Source organism: Macaca mulatta, chromosome 14 (genome assembly GCF_049350105.2).
Source record: "Macaca mulatta isolate MMU2019108-1 chromosome 14, T2T-MMU8v2.0, whole genome shotgun sequence".
Taxonomy (NCBI): Eukaryota; Metazoa; Chordata; class Mammalia; order Primates; family Cercopithecidae; genus Macaca; species Macaca mulatta.
This window is the reverse complement of record NC_133419.1, coordinates 100,692,528-100,712,420: the sequence shown is the minus strand read 5'-3', so window position 1 is coordinate 100,712,420 and position 19,893 is coordinate 100,692,528. Positions and strand designations below refer to the sequence as shown.

General features: G+C 35.9%; 1 protein-coding gene across 1 annotated transcript in view; it reads right to left on the bottom strand.

Moving 5' to 3' along the window:
• The window catches only part of CNTN5 (contactin 5), a 1,035,741-nt gene that overhangs the window by 559,598 nt on the left and 456,250 nt on the right, over positions 1-19,893 (bottom strand). The gene's annotated exons all lie outside the window — the stretch shown is intronic.

The window sequence follows — 19,893 nt, the reverse complement described above, 5'->3', positions numbered from 1 at the left end:
CAGGTTCATCAGAGAGATTATGAAATGGTAACCAAATAGATGGTTACTGAAACTGAGAATAGATAAGCTTGCCAAGGAAGCATGTGAAGTAAGAAATAGCGTGTTGAAAATGGAATTTTGACGAACATCAGCATTTTTTTGAAAAAAAAAAGCGGAGCTACTCGAATCTGGAAAGGGAAGGGAAAAAGTAGAAAAGTGGAATGTCACAAAGTGAAAGGAAGTGAAAGTCTTTCAATACAGACAAGGCAGCTAGTCAATAGTTTTGAAGATCAGTGTTCTCTAGCTATAATCTATTAATAGTTGAATTTAAATTGGGGGTTAGCGAGGTTAGTCTGTGAAAATAATTGAGGGTGAAGGGCAGGGTGGTTGAAGGCTCACTGAAGGAAGTGAATAAAGTTATGGACCATGAACTCTAATCTGGAGAGGGAGGGAATTGAGGAAACAGGAGCAAGGTGCAGAAACTGAAAAGGTATTAAGATCAGTCAATTTTAAGTCTTGAAGGAGTTGGGATCCTAGACAAAAAGAGATGGAATAATAAGGTGAAATAGACAGAAATGCCAATACTTGAATTTCAACAGAGGAAGGGGATTCAGTTATGTTTCATCCTCAACAGAGACCCACTTTTGTTAAATCAGTTCAAGTGGATTAGGTGTGGGGAAACTGGTCCTGCAGAGGGTGTGCACACAGCAGTATCACAGCTTCCTGCCTGCTCCACACAGGGCACTGCACACAGAGTTCAGTAAAAGTGAGTTCAGAGATAAGGGATGAAGAGGACTCTTCAAGATCTGGATGTGGTCTGGAACCCGTGCATTACCATTTCCATTCTATTTGACATATAAGCTCAGACCTTAGAAAGTGGCTTTCATCAGTCTCATGGTCTTACTGCAACTGATTTACACTTTTGTGGGGTCTCTTCCTCCCTCAAGGATATTTTTAACTCTCCAACTTGGTGCCCTCTTAGCTGCCCAGCCCTTTTGTATGACATCTCCTCAGTTTCCCCACTCCTCAGTCTTAGTTCTGAGGATTCTCATCTCTGAGAATATATTAGCATAAATAAGTGGGAAAATGTTGTTTCATTGATAGGACTTTGTCTAACGCTCAACTTTGTGAGAATAAGTTAATTTAACAAATGCAGAAATCTGTTGAGGGTGGAAAATAGCTGCATCCCCTTCCTACATTTAAGTGTCTGGTACATCTTATATTATTTGAAATGGTTAGGCTTTGTGTCCCCACCCAAATCCCATCTTGAATTATAATCTCCGTAATCCTCATAATCCCCAGATGTGAAGGCAGAAACCAGAGGGAGGTAAATGAATCACAGGGCAGTTTCCCCCATGCTGTTCTTGTGATAGTGAGTTCTCATGAGAGCTGACGGTTTTATAAGTGTTTGTCAAGATCCACCTTAAGTCATTCTCTCTACTGCCACCTTGTGAAGAAGGTGCCTGCCTCCCCTTTGCCTTCCATCATGATTGTAAGTTTCCTGAGGCCATGCCAGTCACATGGAACTGTGAGTCAATTAAACCTCCCCTTTATAATCACTCAGTTTGGGGAAATCCTTTATAGCAGAGTGGGAACGGACTAATACATAATTTCATCTCTTTCTGTTTGGCATCTCAACTACTTCAAGACCTACAATCTACTGATCTTAATACTCTTTCACTGTTTTGCACCCTGCTCTCATTTCCTCAACTCTCTCCATTTCCAGGTTAGAGTTCATAATATAACCTTACTCAATTCCTTCAATGCACCTTCAGGCACACTGCTTCTCACCCTGGACTGTTTCTTCCCAGGCTAACTCTCTCCCCTGCTAATTTAAGTCCAACTATCAATATACTCTGTAGCCAGAGAAGAATACAAAATCATGCTGAAAGAACTCAATGTGTGATAATTGACTTCCAGTGGGCCTTGTGAGTTTCCAGAAAATACTACTTCATTTTCCTGGTCCATTTACTCTCCCATCATACAGGATGGACAATTAGCATCTTACCCTCTCTCCTCAAACCCATATCTTTTTGACCTTCCTGATGATGGTGCTTCCTATTGTATTAAGAAAATAGAAGCAATCAGAAGAGACAGTCCCTCACATGCTCCCACCATCTGCCTGTACATGCATGCACTCCGCTTTGTTTCATTAATATGAGCTGAGTCACATGAATGGTGTCTGTACATCTCTTAAAGGCCAATCCTGTATGTATATACATTTAATTCCATTCCATCCTGACTGTTCAAGGGCATCTCTCCAGATGATTCCTTCTGTATCTCGTTCAGCATCAATTTTTTTTGTATGCTTGTTAGAATGTTCTCATAACTATAAAAAACGTTCTCTTTTAAATAAAATTATCATGACCTTATCATTCCTCTCACCTAATTTTTATTACAACAAGACTCCTTAAAAAGTGCTATATATGGTAAAAGTATTCAATTATTTTCCCCCCTTTTCCCCTTGACCTTTTATAAGATCTCTTGCTTATACCATTCCACAATAATGTCTCTCTTTAAAGATAAAAATTGCCAGGATATTGCTAAGTTTAAGGATGAATTTTCACTACATTAAACCTATTAGGAGTGTATGACACAGTTAGTTATTTATTTTTCTTTTGAATATTCTCTTTATGTAATTCCAATATACCAAAACGTCACGTCTTTATTCCTACTTCACTGAAAACTTTTTATCTCATTTTCTAGTTCTTCTTTGTCTCTTCAATGTTGGCGTACCCTAGGAAACATTTTTCTCCACCTAAAGTACCCTTTAAACGATCTTACTCATAGACATCAGCTCCCTCCCAGAGGAATTTCATCTTTAGTCACAGTTACTTGAACTCACTTCTGTCTTTGATATTCCAATATTTTTCTGTGCTCTTTCAAACTCCTACTTTTAGTAAAACAAAACAAGATAAAACACCTCTCTACTCTTTGTGTGGTTTTGCTTCAGATCCTAACAATTTTCACACTTCTGTCATGGAAAGGTGTCTTCTATGATAGACCATTTGGTAAATCATATTCAGGATTCAGAAACTGTTTTTATTCATCACCCCAAGAGCTGTCACTTAAATAAATAGCAGAGTAGGTTTTATCTAAATTCTAGGCTCAGAATTCAAAGGCTCAGTGAAATAGAAATGCTGAGTGATGCCATGATGGGGTCTGGACAAGACTCCTTGTACACGAAACCCCTCACATTCTTTTAGCAACCTCTAACATTCTTTTTTCCATAATTAAATGCTTTCTCATTCAACCTTCATTCATATTTTTTCAATAACTCTTTAATGAATGCCTATGATGGGTTAGGAACAGGTGATATGGTCATGAATAAACCACACATGATACTTGACTTGTGGAATTTAGAATCTGGTAGTATTGGTAGAGGATTACCAATTGGTAAAACATTAGTAGAGGAACATTAAACAAACAAAATTATTCTAAAAATTTATAAAACCAAGAACTATAATACAGATAATAAACATAAAGGAGAAAAAAAAAAAGCAGAGTGCTTTTGAGCGAAAACTTGCCAGCATCTCATATTCTTACAGTACTGCCATCATGGCTCAGTTCCTGGGAATAAAAGTTCCACTCTTGGTTATGATGCATATATTCTCCTCTTACATCCTGGCCGCTCATTTTACTGAATGAAATTTTTGTGTGAGATTAGCTTTGTCAGTCAATCGGTTTGCAAAAGAGGTTCCAAAGTTGGATGGCATGAATTCAAATCTAGATTCTACATCGTAGTATCTCTGCACCTTTGAGCAAGACAGAAATAACTCCGTGATTCAGCTTCCTTGACCTTAGATTGAAAATAACAACAGGAATTCCCTCAAAGGTTGTTGTAAAGATCAAATAAAGTAATATACAGAAAACAGTTAAAACTATGCCTGTCTGATAGTAAGAACTCAATACATTTTCTGTATTATTTCGTGTTATTATCTAGAGTTCATTTATAATCCTGTACCATTCTTGTGGGTATAAATGAATACTGAGTTTACCCTTTCCAGATTTGATTGGGTCACAGAATGAGAATATGAACACTGAATTGTCATACTCATTTTACCCTGAGGAACTGAAAAAGTGAAAAACGGAAAGGAAATGATTACTTTTTTTATTTTCCTAATAGGTGTATTCCCACAAACAAATTCTAAAAGAAAAGTTTTGGATAAGAACAGACTCTATATATCTACAGAAAACTTCACAAATATATATTCTTGTGATTCTACTGGCTAAAACAAGATGTACCCATCTTTTCTCCATATTCCTGTTCAGGGTTTGGAAGGAAGAACTCAATGTGTGATAATTGACTTCTGGTGGGCCTTGTGAGTTTCCAGGAAATACTACTTCATTTTCCTGGTCCATTCATTCTTCCATCATACAGGATGGATAATTAACATCTTACCCTCTCTCCTCAAACCCATACCTTTTTCTTTTCATAGAGAAAGTTTCATCAGTTGCTCAATCTTTTAATAAATAACTATGCTGAAGATGTCAGCAGAATCAAGTTACATGTTAATCATTTCTTTTTCTATTTTCTCACTTTTTATAGGTTAGACCTTGGGGAGCCTGCATTCAAGTTATTTTAAAGTGGCCCAGAGATTTTGTGATAAAACTCAATTAACCCGGTGCTCTCACACCATGAAATTCCAGCTGGAGGTTGGGTAGGAGTAAATATTAATACCTTCATTAAATATTTCCTAATATAATGACCCTGGGACAACTGAACTTGTATTATTTAATAAAATTGGACTCCATTAGGTCAGAATGACATTGCCACCACTTGCAGTCCTTGGAAGTAATAGCATTCTTTTCCATTACCTAAAAGGTCATTTTAGAGATCATAACATTGCCATTCAAGGTACATAATATTAATGAAATATTGATATTATAAATAAAATAGTTATAATATTAAAATAAACATAAATATTAATAAAATATTAATAAAATATTAGATTCGAATATGTAGAACTAGAATTGTTTATGGCAATATTTATGAAGAAGATAAAATGTCAGTATGATAAAAATATATTTTAAAGTATTTAATAACTTGCTATCACCGAAATATTCCTGAATTTTCTGACACCAATAAAACTTCAGAATTCTATTTCTGTCCCTAAATATGAGAAGTATGTTTACAAGAAACTTTACTGCTCCTAAAATATTGATTGATAAAACCGTATTAACACTATTGGACTCTGTATCTGAATATTTTCTATCAACTCCCACACAATGCTGTTAAGTTTTACAAATACAGAAGAGTAAGCAACACCCAAAAGTCATGAAATGACAGATATTCATATAAATCATGTATTCTCTACTTTTGAAGCCTAATTTTAAATGTCAATTTAAGCTTTTGTATAAAAATATAAATTATAGTACCAAATAATGTGCGATGCTCTTGAGAGCATAATATTCTTGAGAATATTAATATTCAATCATCGACTTCTATGTCAGACAGCAAAGAGTGGCATTATGTATTGATGACACAATATACAGAAAAAAACAGAAGATATACAATATCCAAACCTGCAGTGTGACTCCATTTGGCATCAAAGTCAGCATAAAGAAATTTGATACCTGACCTTTTTCAAAGTAATTGCTAAGGCTGTCCTCTCTGATGAGAATTAATGTTAACTGTGCAATTTTGGCCTGCTACTGTTTTATGAAGCTTGCAAGGATGGATGAAACACCTTAGCAAAGCCAGTCGTGTGGAGCATATTTAGAAATGGTTAATAATTTATAAATAATGTGCATCATTTCAATTTGGTTGTCTGCATCTATGGCATATGAGAGTTTGAAATAGCCCGAATCAGATGTACTCTATGTCTCAACTCAGCACTTTCTCCAAGAAATGTATTGTGTGTAAAGTTTACAGTGTTGTAGCTGCAAGAGCAAAAAGCATATGCAAAGTATGAAATTCACAATTTTTAAAGCACCAGAGTCAGGCATTTAAACTTTCATAGTTCTAAGATATAAGAAAAAAATTTAACAGCACTGCCTTCCTGGTGTTCCTTGCATAAGACTGAAAAAAATAGACATATTTACAGGGGAAAAGAAGCATGATTTGAAATTATTTCCACAGCTGTTTCTCAGGTATGCTATAAATATGTGAAGGCATAATTATGTAAGATTTGGGTAACTTTATCTTCTTTTCTAAATAGTAAATGCTTAGTTGTATTCACAGATAGAACATGAACATTGTTACACATTAAACTGGGTATTACAGACTTTTATTGCCAAAAAGGAGATTCTAACAGTTTTCTTGTTTTGTATTTTTTCATGGTTAAAAGTTTTTAAAAATCTATAGTATTATGATGCTATCTCTTTAAATCACCAAGAGCATAAATTGTATGATTGCATTAAATTAATATTTCCCTCACAATATGAATATGAATCACGGAGGAAATTAGCACGGGCAGGAGCTAGTCGAGAAATATAACCAAATTAATTTAGTGAGTAAAGAATTCCCTCTTGTTTTGGATAATTAAAGATTTCAGTAAAGTTTTAACTGTAATGATTATATTAGCTTTTACTTTCCTATTCTCTGTGTGTTTAACATAGATCAGACAGTATTTGATAACAAATCAAAAAAGGTAACATTGCTTAGCAATTAGAAAATAATTAGACAACATGTATTTCCTCCCAATTTTAGAAACAATTCTGTGGGCAAGTTGTGCTTCCATATATGCAGTTATATTAAAAATAAACATGTGTTTCATTATGTTCAGTATCATGTTCAGTGTTTCCTATGGTGCAGTGTAGAACACAGAGTCTGCAAAAGGTGGGTGTACTCATTCAATTCTGGATTTAGGAATGGAATTCAACATGGCTAATTATACAATGGAATCCTATATGGCCAAAAATAATTATAACATTTTTGGACGTAGACACAAATAATGCAATATAGGATTTAACATTTATTTAACATGTGAAATGATTATTACGTATCCCACATTAAAAAGTAACTATGGAAATAAAAAAGTATAATAAAACATACAATCCTTGCCTTCAAAGAGTTCTCATAAACTAAGAGAAAAAAATATAAACCTCAAGGAGATCACTTTATAATTATTGAATTTCAACAAATCTTAGCAACAGAGTCACTCAGATAAAACTATAGTCACAATTGGTTTTAGCGAAAAGGCTTAGTTGTTTTCAAATTGGGGCTTTAAGTGAATTTATTTTTACACTTGATAGAAGCATATAGCATTAAGAGGGTCTGACACCATTCTCCCCCGTCGATGAAATAAAAATTTTTCTCTGGCCTGGTGGAATCCTCACTCCACACGGGTATTATCTGGGGCAGACGTGTGTCTCTGAAAGCAAGATAGTAGGTACAAAAGAAGTTGCGTCTTCCTACTTGTGTGGGTACACTGGGGCTCCTGCTTGTGTAGCTGCTCTGAGCAAATCAACTTCTTTATATTTTACCGTTAAAGAAAACCCTACGCTTATCATCTTTAGCTGTCTGTCACTGTCTGTCCAGCGATCACAGGCTCATTGTGATGCTCAAGTCACAAGGCACAATCTTAAAAGGGAGAGAGGAATAGGTGCATAATAGGATTACTGTTCAAGCTAACTCATGTTGGAGCATCTAGTAAGAAGCGGCTGATACCAAGAAAAAGTGCTTGACAGTAGAGGTGAAATTTGAATTGAGCTTTGGTCATTTCTCACAAATGTGAATATGGATATTGGAAATATGTTTATGGTTTTTATTTTGCTACCAAGCACATGAAAAAGTTGCCTAGGAATCCCTGCAAGGTGAGTTAGTTATTGAAGTCCCAAAGTGATTTTTTTCTACGACAATTTTTCTTCAAAAGCAGACCTACAGCTTTGACCCTAGGAATTATGGGTTACTGAGGCACACACAGGAGTAAATGGGAAATTGTGTAACTAACAGCAATTTCTTCAAAGAAAATATATCAAAAGGAAATTTCCCAGTGACATTTTTAGATAACTTAGGTGAGTTTTCATTTAACAGATTAAATACCTGTAAAAATCCATTTAAATTCACTCACCTGCTGTCGTTGTGATTTTCTAGCCTCAACTGACAGAACATTTAGTCCAGTTACTTAAATTGAAACAAAGACATCAAGTGGGCTAAAATATTGCAGCCTGATTTAACATGTCACTCTCACCATCAGTGTCCACACATTTGCCTCATCCATAATGTTTGCACAATATTTAACAAAACCCTAAAGTCAGAAAGCAACTTCCAGCTGTGGAACTGCTGTTTCTTGGCTCAGTTATGTATGCATCACAAACTCTACTACTTTTCAAGTCAAAAGTTTTACAAATCAATTCAATTCAAAACAATACAGTACCCTTCTAAATCAGTATGAGAATCAGCTACCATTTATTTCTTTTGGTGTTGCCTTCAGGGTCACAGAAGGTACCTACTCTTAATTCTTTCCCTTAGGGAATAAGTTACAGGGTTCAGATCCAAAACGGTGGTATCTGAAGAGTCCTCTGAATTCTAGTTTTAAATATTCTCATTATAAACAAATATATGCTCACTACAGAACAAAATCATGTCTGATCTTGATATCCAGAAATAGAATACTCTGCAAAAACAAACTTGAATTTATCTTCATTTGATTTATGGAGAGATATGCCAACAGAGACACAGGCAGATATTTTGTTTTGTTGGAAGAAAACTGGAATCGTTTATACACATCATTTTCTAATTTTTATTTAATATTATATTGCGGCTGGTCATGGTAGTACATACCTGTAATACCAGCTATTGGGAGGCTGAGACAGGAGAATCACTTGAACTGGGAGGTGGCGGTTGCAGTGAACCAAGATCAGGTCACTGCACTCCAGCCTGGGCAACAGAGTGAGATTCCATCTTAAATATACATAAATATATGTTATATTATAATTATTTAATTCTGTTACAAATGTCCTTCAGAAGCATTTAATTAATTATATTTTTGTTAAAACTTCTTCAACCATATCCCTACAGATGAATTTATCTGTTATATATAATGACACAGGAATATCCCTGTACGTAAATCCTTGTGACTATTACCATAATTTCCTAGGAATATCACAGAAGCCGAAATTCTGAAATGAAAATAGTTATTGACAAAATTGTTTTCTAGAATTTCAGACTTAATATTTAGACTCCTGTTAGCATCATAAAAGAGCAATATTTTCTTTAACATTTATGTTATTTTGCATACCGTTTTATTAGAGGATGGCCAAGATCTATTATCCTTTTTTACTTTCTACAAATATTATAATGGAAATCATATTTCACCATTCAATTTGCACTTTGAGTAGACAGTTTTTCCATATATAAATATTTCATCACTAAATTATATATCAAATATTTTCTTTTATCCTATTGAGTTCTGATTCCTTTTTCTTGATTCTTAAAAGCACTTTATATACTGGTGATTAAGGATTTCATTTACTGTACTGTTTTGGTTTCAATATGATAATAGCATACTATGAAGACAAGATTTACATTACCTTGCAGAATTGATCATTTTCTTTATGATTTATGTATCTAATGTATCTATTTTGTCTTTTTTTTTTTATGGGGGTGGGGGAAGAGTCTTGCTCTGTCACCTAGGTTGGAATGCAATAGTGTAATCTTGGCTCACTGCCACCTCCACCTCCCAGGTTCAAGGGATTATCCTGCCTCAGCCTCCCGAATAGCTGGGAATACAGGTGCCCGTCATCACGCCTGACTAATTTTTGTATTTTCAGTGGAGACAGGGTTTCAGCATGTTGGCCAAGCTGGTCTTGAACTCCTGACCTCATGATCTGCCCACCTCAGCCTCCCAGGGTGCTGGGATTACAGGCGTGAGCCACTGTGCTCGATCTATTTTGTCTTTTGAATTTTCTTATTAGAAGTTAAAAAATTTGGATTTAGAAATATCAGTCAGATTAACCCTAAAGACAATACACACACACACACTCACTCACGTACACAGTATTTATATATTTATTTTCTTTCATGGCACTTTTATAAGTAAATTTAGTGGGGGATTCATATTAGCTGACACATTTCATTTTTCTTTTAGGGGATAACGACAAGTAATTTTCAAGTAAATAATATTTAAAATTCAAAAAATATATATATCTAAGAGATGAGATCAATTTATTTTATTCGTAGGTCAGGTACAATACTGTGTGAGGTTAAGAAGATTAGTTTGTCACCGGAGGGAGAAAGTCAGTGAATATTTAATCCAAATTAATAAGGAATGAATTTAAGTCAAATCTGCAGGCAAAGTAAGAAAAAATTCCCTTGTACTCTCTGAGAAGAGACTTTCAAGGCTAACGTGGCTCTATGTGGTTTTACAATAAAGACACAATGCTTTAAAAAAAACAACGCTTGAAAATTTGTATTACTAGTGACACCTCACATGCTGTCAAAGTATTTATTTCTTAAATTTTGTTAGAGATTGTCTCTAAGCCCATTTAACAGCTTAGTGCTGAACACACTTTATTGTGATTACAACTTTTAATTTCATGACAGTGCAAAAAATTCTGGCTTTTTAGGTGACATTTTTCTCCTCCTTTTAAAAAATGACAGTTGGTCAGTGGCTAAGGCTCAATGACATTTATCAGCTACCTAATTAAAATGTAGACACTTTTATAATAATTGCAAATGTGACCTTCATTTGTGTATTTTTGCTTGCTAGCATGTTTAGCCAAATGTCACAAAGAATCCTAATTCATTCTTTCCCACAATGTTTAATTATATCATATTGAAAGTGTTCATTCTTCAGTTACCATGGTTTATGCAATCACACTACTTCCCTGGAGGGTGGGGAGCTATAGTTCCAATACCTTAATGAGTACTGATTGCAAGGCTGTGTCTACAGCTGCCAAAACAACTAGCTGAAAATAGTTCAATTAACAAGTTAGTTTGCCTTCATGATGACAAACAATCTTTCTAATTTTTTTTCTCTATATAAACAAAGGTTTATAGACATGGGTTGATTGTTTTTGTTTTCTATAAAAATAGCTCAGATCTCTCCTCTGACCTTCAGGCTTTTTTAGGTAATTGCCTAGGTGAAACATCTGGATGTTCCACAGGTATTGGCAAATTTAACCCAACCTCCAGAAGTTTCAAGTTCTACCTTCTCTATACCCATAAGTACTGCTCTAGTTACCTCTGTTTTCCTAATTTTTGCCCAGATCCTTCCAGTCTATGCTCCACAATTCCATGAAAGTAATGTTTCTGATCATGTTACAGGTCTGACCAAAATACTGCACTTATTCTTTTAACCCTTTAAAGCAACGCACAATTTTCGTCTGAGAGACAAGATTCTTTATTTGTACACATTCATATATTTCCTGTTTTCCTTCTCTCAGACTTTAATTCCTCAATAAAGAATTACCTATGGTTTTTCAAATAGATGAGGCCATGTTTTGTTTTCAGCCTTTGAACTTGCTATTTTTCTAATCCTGTTACATGTTCCATTATGAAGCACTGAATATTTTATAAAAATGTAATGGTAGTTTTTTTCATATGAATATGTATAAAGTATATATATGTGTGTATATATTTTACATGTATATATGTATAAAATTATTGTTATTTAAAAAATAAAATGTATAAATCATTTTACCATATTCTGTAAGATGTACTTCTATTTATAAACATAGACTAAAACACATTTAGTATATACATTTATTTTTATTATATTTTTAAAATACTCTATTCCTTCCATATTAAGAATTTCTGCCATATTAGCTAATGATTAAGGGGCTGATGTAAAGAATTTTACTTTGCAAAGATTTAAGAATTGTATTTGAAGGTAGTTATAAGATTATAAAATTAAAATTAAATGTTATCATACTTCAATGAGATTTTTAAAAAATCATACCTCATTGTAGACTCATGGCTTTAGGTGAACTAACAGAATTGAGATAATTCACTTGTTCAGTATACTGTTAGCGTTCAGAAAGTAATTTTGAAGAGTAAAATGGTTTATAAACCTATTTTTTTCAAACGTAAGTTGCATTATTCCTAAATATCACATTATGTTTTTGTTAACTGACTGAGTTGACATTAAGATTTTCTCTGGAAATAGTAATCTAGGAAACACATTTTGCAAGCTAGCGTACACATTTGGTAAATGACTTTAATCAACTTATCAAGTAACTTTTTCCAAATAAATGTATCTACCATATTGTAAAACACATTATTATTCATATTTAATTTTGTAAATTATTTTTATTCAATACAGTGTAACTATATTGACTGAAAACCACCAGCCTTTTGGCATAAAAAGTAGGAGATTTGGGCATTTCGTACTTGGGTATTTTCTGACATGTGCTGCCACTAAATTTTCATAAAAGAAAAAAAAAAAAGACTTCAAAGACCCCAAGACCCCACTAAGAGTTTATTCAAAGGTTTGCATCTCATTTTGAAATATCTAAGATGGTATATTAGAGGATTTTAAGATGTCTCGGCCACTTGGAAAGAGCAAGAGTTCGTAAAGGTCAACTCTGTGAGCTGTAATTCAACAAAGAAAACGGAAATCCACCAGAAAAGTGAAGGACAACCCAGATCTCAGGGAAGAGAGCACTGTAACGGCACGTGACTCATAAAAGTAAGTGAAACCCCAGCACATGAGAGAAACATACGGCCTCTCTCTGTGATTCACTTTCCCAGTGGAATCCAAGAAACCCAGGAAAAGGGAGGGTACTGTTTCTCCTATGCCCTGGGACTAACTCAGAGAGTTAATTTAGAGAGAGGATCTAGGAGAAACAAAGTGTTCTCCCTTGTCCAAAACAGTAGACACTGTCAGGAAAAGACACCAGCAAAAACTGTGAGCATTTTCCGAAACTCAGGACCAAGAGCAGGACACATTTTTTTTTTTTCCCCTTTTCAGATGGAGTCTCGCTCCGTTGCTCAGACTGGAGCACAGTGCCGCCACCTTGGCTAACTGCAAACTCCGCCTCCTGGATTCACGCCATTCTCCTGCCTCAGCCTCCTGAGTAGCTGGGACTACAGGTGCCCGCCACCACACCTGGTTAATTTTTTGTATTTTTTAGTAGAGATGGGGTTTCACCATGTTAGCCAGGATGGTCTGGATCTCCTGACCTCGTGATCTGCCCGCCTCGGCCTCCCAAAGTGCTGGGATTACAGGCGTGAGCCACCGCACCCAGCCCTGCAGGACACCATTTTTAATCCGGCACATACAAAGTCAGTAATTCTTTCGTGGCCAAGCAGTGAGGCTGCACAGGCATTTTAGTTCTGGGCCAGAGCTTGGGTCACCTGCTCTAAAGTAGGGTAAGGACCTCCACAGTCAGAATTGTGAAAAGGCACTGGAATTATGCTCTCCCTCATCAGAGTCCTAGGGTGGGAGAAGAGCTACTACAGCTGTGGTTTCTCCAGGGTAACAAGACCTGCAGCAAGTGTCAGCTCGGTGAATTGGAACTCATCTGCATGTCATTGCTGGGTGTTCCAACCGATTCCCCCTGACATCATGGTGCAGCGGGGCCCTCTCCTTCATGCTCAGGAAGATCTCCATGCATTTTCAGCAGCTGCTCACCCGGGTCAACAGGCTGAACCACCCCATCCTTTCTGGACACAGACCATGGTTCAGGGGGGCACTATTTGCTCTATGCCCAGACAGATCTCCAGACATTTGGAATACTCATTCACCTGGATCACCAGCTTGAACCTCCCCATCCTTCCTGAAAAACAGATTGTGGTTCAGCCTAGGCAGGTCTCCAGGCATTCAAAATACCTGCTCATCAGGACTGGCAGCCTGAGCCACCCCACCTTTCCTGTGCATAGATGGTGTTGCATCAGAGCCCTCTCCACTCCACAGTCAGGCATATTTCCAAGCATTTGGAGCACCCACTTACCTGGAACCACTTCCTGTGTCACCCCACCTCTTTTGTGAAGAGATCCTGGGGCAGGAGACCCCTCTGCACTGGATGCCCAGGTGGATCTCCAGGCATCTGCAGCACTCATTTGCCTGGATAAGCAGCCTGAACAGCCCTGTCCTCCCTGTGCAGAGTCTGTGGCACAGCAAGGCCTCTATGGTGAATGCACAGGCAGACCTCCAGGCCTCTGGAGCAGTCACTTTCCTAGACTAGGAGTTTAGGTTTCCTTCGCTGCCCCTCACCCCCTACCTACCCAACCAACCTTGTACACAGAACATGTAACTGAGGAGGTTTCATAGCTCCATGCCGAGGCACACCTCTGGGCACTTGGTGGCCACCCAGTCATTTCTCCTTTGCATGTGGCACTAGTGCCTACCATTAGGGGACCTGTAGGTGAGCCTTCCTGGTTTGGACAAGGACATCTTGTCCCCTATCCTCCACAGTTAAGCAAGGAGTGCAGAAAACTGTGCACTCCATAAATCAGCTCATTCCCCGAGGTAACAGAGATAATCTCCTAGTAAACCAGGATCAAGTAGATACCCAGTATGTTAGCTGTAACTGGCTCTTACCAATAAGTACAAACTACAGTCCTGTAGGTCAAACTGAACAGCCCAATATAAAATCTGCTTACAGAAGAGCATAGGTCTATAGAAGAAAAGACAAAAGATCCTACCCAGCCTTCTCTACAGTCATACACCCTGGAAGGAGAACAAGAAAAGAAAAGGAAAATTAAAAACAAAAGCATAATATTGTAGGAAAACAAAGAGAAAACTCTACTGCACAAAAATAATTACAAAAATTAGAAGTCCCAGTATCTCCAGATGAGAAGGAATCAGCTCCAGAATTCTAGCACCATAAAAAGTATGAATGCACTGGAAGCATTCACATGTCAAAGACAGATAAGAACTTCAAAGCATGGATTGCAAGAAATTCCAAAGATATCCAAAGAGAAGGTTGAAAATCAACACAAAGAAACTACTAAAGCAATACAGGAATAGAAGGAAGAGATAGACATCTTTTAAAAAAATCAGAGCTTCTTAAATTGAAAATTACTTAAGGAATTTCAAAATACAATTGAAATATTTATCAACAGACTGCACCAAGCACAAGAAAGAATTTCACTGCTTGAAGACCAGCCTTTTGAAATAAGCCAGTGAGACAGAAATATAAATTTTAAAAAAAGAGTTTAAAAAAAGTTGTCAAGAAATACAGAATCACACAAAACCACCAAACTTATGAATTATTTGCATTCCTGAGAAAAAAGGTGAAAATTTAAAATATGAGGAAAACATAGTTAAGAGAGTAATTCAAGAAATGTTGCAAATCTTGTTGGAAAGGTAGACATCCACATACAAGAAATCCAGAGAACAGCTGCAAGATACTACAGAAAATGAGTATCTCCAAGCTATATAGTAATCACACTGTCCAAAGTCAGTGCTACAGAAAACAAAATTAAAGGCAGCTAGAGAAAAATGTTAGATTACATACAAATGGGACCTCATTAGATTAACTTCAGACTTCTCAGAAGAAACATTACAAGCCAGGAGAGATTGGAGGCCTATTTTCAGTGTTCTTAAAGAATAAAAATTATAACTAAGAATTTCATCTCTCACCAAACTAAGCTTCATACGTGAAAGACAATAAAATCTTTTGCAGACGAGCAAGCACTAAGGGAATTCATTACCACTAGGCCAGCCTTGTAAGAGGTTCTTATGGTACTAATAACATGGAAATGAAAAAAAAAAATACTGCAGAAGCACACTTAGGTACATAACCCACAGAAACTATAAAGCAACCACACAATAGAAACTTCAAAACTATCGGCTAACAACTTCATGTTAGTATCAAAACGTCACATATCATTATTAATCTTGAATATAAAAGGTCTAAATGCTATACTTAAAAGGCACAGAGTGGCAAATTGAGTAAAATAAAAAAAGAAGACCCATCTGTCAACTGTTTTCGACAGACCCATCTCACGTGAAACAGCACCCACAGGTTCAGTGTAAAGGACTGAAGAAAAATCTATTAAACAATCAGAAAATAAAAAAGAAACATTATTCTTAGATAAAACATACTTTAAGCCAACAGCAGTAAAAAAAAAAAAAAAAGGACAAAGAAATGCATTACATAATGATAAAAAGTTCAATTTAACAAGAAGACTCAACTATTCTAAATACATATTCATCAAAAATTAGAGCACTTTTATTCATAAAGTAAGAACTACTAGACCTTTGATAGACTTAGGCAGCTACACGATGATAGTGAGGGAATTTAACACACCATGGACAACATTAGACAGATCATCAAGGCCCAAAACTAACAAAGAAATTCTGGACCTAAATACAACAGTTGAACAAATGGACCTAACTGACATCTACAGAGTATTACACATATGAATTGCAGCATATAAATTCTTCACATCTAGACATGAAACATACTTCAACATCATCTACAAGGTGGGTAATAATGCAAGGCTCAATGAGTTAACTCAATGAAATGATACCAACCATATTCTCAGAGCACAGTAGAATAAAAATAGAAATCAGTGTCAAGAAGCCCTCTCAAAACTGAATATTAGACAATTTTCTGCTGAATTACTTTTACGTAAACAATGAAATTAAAGCAGAAATATAAAAACTCTATGAAATAAATGAAAACACAGACACAACATACCAAAATCTCTAGGATGCAACAACAGCGGTGTTAAAAAGAAAGTTTATTGCACTAAAAACCTATCCCAAGTTAGATGAAGCAGGAACAATGCAACATACCAGAGAAAGGAACTGGAGTAACAAGAAATAGAAAACGTAGAGGAAATGTATAAATTCCTGGAAACACATAATGTCTCAAAATTGAATCAGAGAGAAATGGAAACCCTCAACAGACTAATATCAAGTTCTGACATGGAATTAGTAATAACAAACCTAGCAACCAAAATAAGCCCAGAGCAGACGGATTGGCAGCCAAATTCCACAAGGCATACAAACAAGAGCTGGTACCAATTCCACTCAAATTTTTCCAAAAAATTGGAGAGGAGGGGCTTCTCCCTAACTCATTCCACAAAGGCAGCATCACCCCAATTTACCAAAGTCTGACAAAAACACAACAAAAAAAGAAAATTACAGGCCAATATCCCTGACAAACATATATGCAAAAATCCTCAACCAAACACTAGCAAACCAAATCCTACAGCATATCAAAAAGTTAATTTTTTCGTGATCAAGTAAGACTTCATTCCTAGGATGCAAGGTGGGTTCAACATACACAAATCAATAAATGTGAAACACCACATGAACAGAATTAAGAACAAAAACCACATGATCATCTCAATAGAGGAGAAAGAACATTTGATAAAACCCAGCCTTCCTTCATGATACAAATACTCAGAAAACAAGGCATTAAACGAACATACATCAAGATAATAAAAGCCATTTATGACAAACCTACAGCTAGCATAATACTGAACAGTCAAAAACTAGAAGCATTCCCCTTGAGAACTGAGATAAGGTAAGGATATGCCATTCTCACTACTCCTCTTTGACATAATATTGGAAGGGCTAGCCAGAGCAATCAGGCAGAAGGAAGCAATAAAAGGCAGTGAAATAGAAAAAGGTGAAGGGACATTCTCTCTCTTTGCTGGTAATATGATTCTATACATAGAAACCCTAAAGGCTTCAGGAACTGATAAATGACCTCAGTGAAGATTCAGGTACAAAATTAATGTACAAAAATTACTATCATTTCTATATATTAGTATCAGCCAAGCCAAGACCATAACAAGAACATAATCTCATCTATAGTAGCTATATTAAAAATAAAATACCTAGGAATATCTCCAACTAAGGAGATAAAAGATCTCTACAAAGAGAACTACCAAACACTGCTGAGAAATCATAGATGACACAAACAAATGGAAAAACATCCGATGCTCATTAATTGCAAAAATCGGTATCATTAAAACGGCCATACTGCCCAGATCAAGCTACAGATTCAGTGCTATTCCTATGAACTTGCCAACATCATTCCTCACAGAGCTAGAACAAATTATTTTAAAATGTGTATGGAACCAAAGAAGAGCTCAAACAACCAAAGAAATCCTAAGCAAAAAGAACAAAGCTGGAGGCACCACAATACCTGACTTCAAACTGTAAAGCTACAGTACTCAAAACAGCTCCATAGTGTGTGTTTGTGTGTGTGTGTGTGTGTGTGTGTATACATACACACCCAGCACAGGAGCACCCAGATTCAAAAGTAAGCTCTTAGAGACCTATGAAGACATGAAGATAATCATACAATAATAGTGGGAGACTTCAACACACCACTGACTGTATTAGACAGACCATCGGGGCAGAAAACTAACAAAGATATTCAGGAGCAGAACTCAACACTTGACTTAATGGAACTAATAGGCATCTACAGAACTCTCCTTCCAAAAACAACAGATTACGCATTCTTCTCATCTGCACATGGCACATACTCCAAAAAGGACCACAAATAATTCATAAACAATCCTAAATTAATTTTTTATAAATTGAAATCATATCAACCACACTCTTATACCACAGCTAAATAAAAATAGAAATCAGCACTAAGAAAATCATGCAAACCATAAAATTACATGAAAATTAAACAAGTTGCTTCTGAGTGACTTCTGGGCAAATGATGAAATTAAGATAGAAACCAAGGATTTTTTTGAAAGTAATGAAAAACGAAATATAGCATACAAGAATCTCTGGGACACATATAAAGCAGTGTTAAGAGGGAAGCTTATAGAATGAAACATATCCCTCAAAACTTTAGAAAGATCTCAAATTAACAACTAGAGGAACTAGAAAAACAATAGCAAATCACCCCAAAATCTAGTGGAAGACAATAAATAAACAAAATCAGAGCTGAAATGAAGGACACTGAGATGTGAAAAACCTTACAAAAGATTAATAAACCCAGAAGCTGATTATTTTAAAAAATTAAGAAGATAGATAGACTGCTAGTAGACTAATACAGGAAAAATAAAAAAAGAGGGAAGATCCAAATAAAGACTGTCATATATCCCAAAAGGGATGTTACCACTGACTTCACAGAAATACAAAAAACTCTCAGAGACCACTATGAACACATATATGTACACAAGCTACAAAACCTAAAAGAAATAGATAAGTTCCTGGAAACATACAACCACCAAAGACTGAATCAAGAAGACAACAAATCCCTAAACAGACCAATAAAGAGTTCTGCATTTGAAACAGTAAGAAAAGCCTACCAACCAGAGAATGCCCAGGACCAGACAGATTCACAGCTGAATTCTACCAGATGTGTAAACAAGTTTGCAAATTTGCTACCATTCCAATGAAACTATTCCAAAAGGTTGAGTAGTAGGGACTCCCTCCTACCTCATTCCATGAGGCCAACATCATCTTAATACCAAAATCTTGCAGGCAGGCAGACACACACACACACACACACACACACACACACACACACACACCCTTCAGGTGAATATCCTCCATAATCATAGATTCAAAATTCTCAGCAAAATACTAGCAAACCATATCCAGCAGCATATCAAAAATGTAGTCCACCACAGTCAAGTAAAGTGGGTTCAACATATGCAAATCAATAAAATGATTCATCTCATAAAAGGAACTAAAAATAAAACCATTGATCTCAATAGATATAGACAAGGCTTTTGATAAATTTCAACATCCCTTCCTATTAACAACTCTCAAGAAATTAGGCATTGAAGAAACATACTTCAAAATATTAAGTCATCTCTGACAAACCCACAGCACTGAAAACATTCCCCTTGAGAACTGGAACAAGGAAAGAGTGACCATTGTCACTATTCCTATTAAATGTAGTATTGGAGATCCTGGCCAAATCAAATGCGCAAGAGAAAAAAAAAAAATCCAGATAGGAAAACAAGTCAAAACTAGCTATCTTCACTGATAACATAATTCTATACCTATAACGCCCTAAAGTCCCCACCAAAAGCCTTTGATAAACAATTTTAGCAAAGTTTCAGGATATAAATTAAATGTTCAGTAATCAGTA